Below are 7,942 nucleotides of genomic sequence, written 5' to 3' on the forward strand. Positions count from 1 at the left end.
GCTCAGAGGCGGCCCTTCCCCGCTCTCACGGCCAAAATAATCAGAGAGATGGCGTTTTTGCAGCCGCCACCGGACTGCCCGCCCTCCAGAGCGGCGCCTCCGCAGGGGCCCCCTCATGGTACCTGCGCCATGGAATCACGGAGTCGTTTAGGTTGGGAAAGACCCTTAAGATCCCCGAGTCCAGCCGTTACCCCAGCACCGCCAAGCCCACCGCTGACCCACATCACCAAGCGCGGCGTCTGCCCGTCTGTTAAACACCTCCCGGGAGGGGGACCCCGCCGCCCCCCCGGGCAGCCCCTTCCAGGGCCCAACAACCCTTCCCGTGATGAATTTTTTCCAGATACCCAATCTAAACCTCCCCCGGTGCAACTCGAGGCCGCTTACTCTCATCCTATAAACGAGCATCCACTACTTCTAGAGTAAGGTACCAGCTCCTCCGGAAGAGAGTGTCTTAGCAGAATACTCAAAGAGAATATTCGAGAATTTCCTCACTCAGGAGAATTTTTTTACTTTTTTCCTGGGGCTTAAGGGAGAGGGAGAAAGTATTTCTGGGGCTCTTAAGGCTCCTGCGCCTTTTCTCTGTCCATGTTTATAGCTGAAAGTGGTCCAAGCACTGGCCGTCACTGTGGTATTTGAGACCTATTTCATCTATTGAACCGCTGCCGCTGTCATTTCAACTCAGTTTTCAAAAAATAAAAAAAGCATCGGCAAGCAGAGAAATGGCTAAATGAACAAAGAGCCTTTATTCATCCCAACGGCCTCAGTACTAAAAATGTGAGAGGGGGAAAAAAAGCAGACCCTATCTGAGACGGGATGGGAAAGTATTTCTTGCCAGAGTGCGTTTCAAAGCTGGTTTGCAGTCATCATCAGCAAATCTATGACAACATCTGGGCTGAAAGAGCAGAAGGACACATCAAAGCAGCCCCAGTAGATACGGAGAGTTTCAGCAAAGGAGGTTATCCAGGGTAAATGGTGCTGGGCAATTTATTAGACATTGTTTTTAATAAGACGGCCACGGCCACGTCTAGCACTTCCAGCCACAGCATTGTACCCCTGAATTAGAAAGGACAGACAGCTGCGTTCACTCAAACGAGTGAGGATAAGAGGGGCTGGGAGCAGGTTTTACAGAGTCCAGCATTGTCTGCCTAAATCCCCCTCTGCCTTTGAAACCTTGCCTCCTTTGCTTCCCAGGTTTGGGTCTCTGATCTCCAGACTGTTTGCAATGCCTGCGAGCTGGAGGTGGCGAGCTGCTCGGCTGGTTGCTAATGAAGCATGCTGTGGAGTCTACCACACGGCAGGAGGATTTCATAAGCTTGGCACCTGTTCCAGATGAATGGAGTTGATGGCATGGGCTGGAAATGTGTCTATCTTCAGCCCAGCTTGAAATGTCTGAGGATTATCTCTATAAATCACAGATTCTCACAAGCGCAGTGAGCAAAGCTCAGCTGGGTCCAGGTGTCCTGCAGATTTAGAGTAAATCTCTGCTTTCGGGCCATGTATTTGCTGCCATGTGCACCAGCCAAGGCCAGTAGTCCTTCTGAGGAGCCAGTCGCCATTGCTGTGTAAAGAATCGGGGAAGCAGAATTCAGGTCTTTTAAAACTGCAGAAAAAGCTTTTATTCATAAACAGGGAATAAGGCTTGTTCTAGGGGGATTGCAGAAGGTTCCCAAAGAGCTCTCACAGACACCTGGTTGAGCTGCGACAGGTATAAACTATACTAAACTGAATTAATTTGTCAGGTATAGCAGATGCATCTGTCCTTCCCTTTCTTTGTATCTTTTTCCGTAACCTCACCAAATCACTGCCTGATTCAAGCTGAAATCTTCCAGACTATTTGATTAAAAAAAATGGTGGTTTTTTTCTTTTTTCCTCTGGTTTAATTTGAACCAAGGCCCCCAAGAAATTGTTTCACTTATATTGAAAAATCACATTTTGCCTCTGAAGTACGCAGGGATAGATTAATTTCATTCACTTTCAGAGCTGAAGAGTGGCTGGTAAGCCTTGTCTGGCATGCCCCATCAGCCAGAGCTTACAGCACTCATTTGGACAGACTTGTGGAGATCCCAGTGGGCTGAGCAGAGATTTTAAGTAAGATTTTAAGTAAGATGCAACATGCCTGGGAAGAGCATCCTTACTCCCGAGCTGTGGCAGGTTTGGGGGAATTCTTTCCTTGTTGTAGAGTTCATGTTGTATCAGGTATTTCCACAATTAATTGGAGCAAGAACAATGACACTCTGAGTTGTTAAATATTTTAAATAATTAAGTTGCTTAGAAAATTAATGTCTCATTTGGGTGATTCTGTTAGTCATCTGTTAATCACTTTGATTGCAAAGAAGTCTGTCTTGCTGATGTGAGACTATGGTATGGATACCTTCCGCAGAACTGAGGATCTTCATCTGGAAACAGAGTCACCCCGGTCCCAGTATACAATCAGTAGAAAGACCACCTTAGCAACCCTTGCCAGGAGCCTAGGGCAACTGTACACCTAATTTGGGTGCTTAAAATTAGCTGTGGAGAAATTCAGACCTTGCAAGACATTGGCACTTTGCTCAGGCTCATGGTCCTGCGCTGTGATCTGCTGTCACTCCGATGCTGAGAAAACGATGCGGTATCCAAATATGCTGCAGTAGGGTCACAGCCTCACGCACAAGTGTCGTGAGACCTCTATGCACAGGTCCTTCCTGCTAAACACACTCAAAACCGTTGCATGTTAGAAGGCGGCAAGATAATTACTGAGAAGTTGATTGTGCCTTAAAGCCATTTGCAGAATGAGTTACTGGAGTTTTAATTCTTCAGCCATTCAATAAAGCCCTTCAGCTGCTGTGTGTGCCCCAGGAAGGGAGCCTCCCAACACTGAAGAATAACTGGCAAAGGTTTGGAGGTTTCTATGGAGCAGGACCAAGAAGTTTGAACCGAATTCTCAGCAAAAGGAGTCAAACTGAGTCTCTTGACTGTGCTAAATAGGAATCTTTCTTGTTCGGTGAGACTTCTGGGTCCACTGCTCTTTGTTGCAACCAAGGAAGGATGCCTGGAGGAGAAGGAGAGAAAAGCTACCCAAATTTTTTTGCAAAACACAAGCAATGGTTCTTTTCTGACCTGAGTTTGGGCTAAAGTGGGTTTGCGTAGGCTGATTGACACCGCGGGGATGTATGCTCCAGGGGCACCAGGAGGAGACACGGGCAGCGGGTGCCCATCCGATCACACTGCCCAGCAGGACCAGCAGAGCCACCAGCCTGTGGCCATGCACTCAGTGGGGCTGAGTTACCCCACCACTAATGGCCCATTCAGACGTGGGAGGCCTCCTCTCTTCCTGGCTTGTCCTCCTGCCTCACAGCGATTCCCACACCCCGCTGGCATCTGCCGACCCATCACCTCCTGCCCGGGGGCCCTCACCAGCCCCCAGCCCCTTCCTTGGGAAGCCAGGTGCTCGTGGCGGCCGTGCCTCTCATTCTTGCTGAGCCTCCCCTGCTCTCTGTTTTCCTTGGTGAGCGCTGCTCACATCTCCATGATTGATTGTGTTTGAGTTTGATCGTGGAGTGTCCTGGGATGTTTGCATGAGAGGTGCTACATAAGCATAATTTGTGCTGTATTTTCTTTGCCTAATAGGAGCTTAAGCTTGGAGTTTAAGATAGTTTTGGCCCTTTGCTGAGACACTGTCCATCAAATTCAGTGCTTTCAACTCCACAGCTTTCTCTATTCACTGTCAGCTTAACAAAAACCAACAAAAAAATTGCGCTTTGTTCCCTTGTGTCAGTGATGCCTTTGAAACGCAGCCTGGGGCAGAGGTGTAGCAGCCTTCCCCTCGCACTGGCCTAGATCTTTGCTGCCCATCCCCAGTGAGGAGGGATGCTTTTCCTAGGAGCCTGGGCCTCCTCGTTGGTCTGGGCAGAACCAAGGTTAAGTCTCGCTCCTGTGAGCAGATGCTGCGTTATTTACACCAGAGATGCTGAGTTGAGAGACAGAAGGGAGAATATGGTAACTCACCACTGTGTGGCTGCCCAAACAAATGGGAAAGGTCTTTCCCAGTCCGAAACCCCAAGAATTTTGGAAAAAAGTGTGGAAATGAACACAGAAGGAGAATATGGTAACTCACCACCTGTGTGGCTGCCCAAACAAATGGGAAAGGTCTTTCCCAGTCCGAAACCCCAAGAATTTTGGAAAAAAGTGTGGAAATGAACCCCAGTGAATTTGTACAGACTGAACCATCACTGGACCCCTCATGAAAACCTCTGCAGGTCACACATTTCCCCTCCATGAATAGGAAGGGTATGATCTGAGCTGCAGGGAATTTTCAGCATATTTGGTGGTTATATCCAAAGATCAAAATATTTTGGGATACAGGGCAAAGCGTAATAAAGAACCAATTCAGTTTTCAGTGGCGCAAACTTTATTCATGCTACAAATTAATACCTCTGCTACAAAATATTTACATTTCTTGTTCTGCGCAGCCAGACTGTAGCAGAGCAGACTAATGACAGGTTTTAATTTACAGGAGAGAATGGTCTTGTGATGAGCATGGACTCTGAGGAGCTGGATTTAATTTGTGGCTCTGACAAAATCCCTCTCCAGCCACAGGCAAGTCCCTTAACCTCTGTATCCCCATACCCTGAGTGGGATACAGGAGAGATTCTGTTCTTTTCCTTCCTAAATTTCGTTCAGAGATAATTGTGAGGTTGCAGAAGGATACAATAATGATCTGAAGAGCTTAAAAATAACCAGAGTTCACAAAGATGTAAAACAGTTACTCTTCCTACAATACAAATTAAACAGCCCATTAGCAGATAAAGTGGGGATGAGATTACACATGAAAAAATATATAATTCATGTGATTATGTACATGCACTTGGGTGTGAAATGGTCTTAATTAGTCATGTTTATCTATAATTACCTGACTTCCTCGAGCAGCTGTGGTGGCTGCGTGTACAGCTCCTTGCTGAAATATTCCCCTTTTTTTTTGTGCAGCGTATAATGCGCGCCTTCTGTGTTTGCCAAAGAAAATCCCCACCCCCCAACACCTGCGTATTTGAATTAATTTGATTCTCGCTGTGTTGTCTTTTGGGGGTAGCTGCTGGGTAGGTTTTCCCCCGCAGGCCGAGTGGGCAGTGCTCTCCGAGCAGCATGGTCACTGGGAAGTAACTCCTGCCCCGTCCGATTAACCTTTCTGTTAGCCGTGTGCTAAAAGTGTTATTTGTTGTTTCCATTTATTCCCTTTCTGTAATGATTATCAGTCACAGATTAAACATCATGCAGAACTCACAACGACAATTTCCACGAAACCCTTTTCTGGGTGGCCCTCGAGCTGCTGTACAAATATATAGCATTTTTTAAAGGAAGAAACTACTCTTTATTGAAACTGATCAAATATGGGGAGGAAGTGGTCTATATTTATTCATTCAAATTCAGAAATATGAACTTCTCAAACTTTACTGGTGCATTTTTAGGCTGTATTTTTGCAGGAAAGAATCAGTCATATGTTCAGGTGTAAAATTTGGAAGTGACTTCATGTTGATTAGCTGCAGGGACCACAGTTAATGGTTCCCGTTTCTTGACTGGATAACTGGTACAACCAGCCATGTAACCTGAATTGTAGCTATTTCAGTCAAATATATAATTACAGATATCAATGTAGAACTAAAAAATATACATACATAGTATTTAATCTGTGCTTTACTGGCTCGGTTAATTATGTAAGTGTTGTCTGGAAATGTGATGTGAATTTGCCCTGACCATAATCGCTACTGAAGTGCTCTGTAGATGTCAAATAGTAGTTACGAAAGATGTTCAAAGCGTATGCCAGTGCACTCAAGATGTCACTGTCTTAATTTGGATGCTTAAATTAATATAATTTATTTTTTTTTTGCAAATGACTTGTTCAGTTTTCTACTGTGTTCAGTGAGCTGAACGCCTCCTGCTCGCCTCACTGCGCTCTTTCACCGCAGGGCTGCCCCACATCTCAGTCTTCCTCAAAAGAAGCGAGGATACCCAAGGTCATGGAGTTTATCAGCGTGGTCATCAACCACGGGTGGCACCTAAAGACAAGATGGGCAGAAGGACAGAGAGGTGAGAGGACCTGTCAGCATGAAGAGCCCTGAGCAATGCGCAGATCAGCCGCCCCTGGGATTAGGGCAGCAAAGAAATGAGTTTGCCTCAAGGAGAATCCCAGAGCTGTACTAGTGCCTGGGCTCTGGTTTATCACTATTTTTCCCAGCCAGGACTCTTTCTTTTAGCTTCTGCAGGAGTTTGGGAGCCCTTGCTTTGCTGTGTGTGCCTATGGGGTCCCATCAGATGCAGAAGAACTGCCATTAGGACTAAACGCTTCCAAAGAGCAGATTAAGCCTGAAGTGTTTGTTAGGGAGCTTCTGCACCTCTCCAAGGCATCTCAGGAGATTTTTACTGTCAGGCATGAGAGGCTGGCAGGACTATTACTGGTCCATTACGGTCTGGCCCAGTTTCCCAACACAAAGTGGACCAGGCTCACTCTCTCCTCCTGCTGAGAAAGCACATCCCAGTCTGCTGGGAATGGAGCATCTCCAAAACACAGCAATCCAGTCTGCTCCCTACTGTGGTGCGAGGAAGGTAGGGAGGGCACATGGGGAGGGGGGTGTCACTGATAGCCTGAGGAGGAGGTGGGTGATGAAGGTCATGCTCCTGCTGCCTGGACTCTACCTGTTCTGAGAATAAACAACATTTTTTGCCTGTAGCTTTAAGTTTAGTGAAAAATAAAATTAAAGCCAAATCCTAGTGCTTTAACTAAATCAGAGCATTTACCAGCTTCACTTAAAGAAACGGGATTCTTTCCACCAGTGTTTATTTGCACAGTTCAAACAAGCCTTTTTTTTTTTTTTTTAAAAATATGAGCCCACCACAGATGTGCAACTCAGCCCAATCTCTGTTGACACCATTCAGAGGTTAGAAAAAAAAATACATGAGAAGCATGTTCTGCCACTTTGCTGGAAAAGGGCCTTTCTTTGGGCTGTTTATTTAACGTAGGCTCCAAACAATTAGCAAAGCCGATCTTACCCTGGTGTGGGGAGATGAGCAGGGCCCTGTGAGATGATGGAAGATTGCCAGTGCTGCGCCGGGTGCCCTCCAAGGAGGATGGGGGAACATGGTTCCCCTCCTTGTAGAGCAGTGTTTTTGCACACTGGGGACAGCCTGCTCCCCCCCCCCCCCCTGAACTCCACTTCAAAGCTGGGGCTGGAGCAAGGTTTCTGTAAACCCAGAGAAACAGGTAAATATTTGTCAGAGTCAATTAACCCTCCTCATCACCTCAACAGTCATCTGTGCGAGACGGCTGGAGGGGTTTCGGCAGGCACAGAGGTGAGTCTTGTTGATTTACTGAATCACTGCGGGAGGCGGATAGACACAAAACACTGCAGTGAGGAGACCTGGAGGTTTTCCCCTTAGCATGGTCATGGAGACATCTCATCCTTTCCATCACTGGAGCAGGCAGAGAGGAAGGTCCTGTTCTTGTCTGGAAGAAGACCAGTCCTGCTCCCAGCACCGCTCCTGCAGCCTTAGAACCTCTTCATTCATCCCAGTTACCCCAGATGGGCATCAGCTGTTTGCAGAGCCCCAGAGCACATTGTATCTCCCACCTGCTGTTGCAGGTTTCATGGTGGGCATTGTGACCCACCCATGCTGGAACACATAACATCATATGACACTTCCATGAACTTATCAAGTTCTAGTTTCTGACATCCCCCCAACCCACTTACAGGGGTCCAAGGTGTTGGTTATGGGAAGAGGGCTTTACTGGGCCACTCTGTCCCTGGCATCTGTACTGCAGCACCCAGCAGTGAGTCCCAGCCACCAAACCACCCACCAGCACTCCCAGGCTTCCTCTCTCTTATCAGCACAGCATGGAAATGCCAGCTTAGATAAGAAAAAGGGAAGGGGAAAATGAGAAACAGCTGAGCACCAGATGAGAAGGATGCAGGAG

The sequence above is a fragment of the Egretta garzetta genome, unplaced genomic scaffold (assembly GCF_000687185.1).
Source record: "Egretta garzetta isolate BGI_Z169 unplaced genomic scaffold, ASM68718v1 scaffold214, whole genome shotgun sequence".
Taxonomy (NCBI): Eukaryota; Metazoa; Chordata; class Aves; order Pelecaniformes; family Ardeidae; genus Egretta; species Egretta garzetta.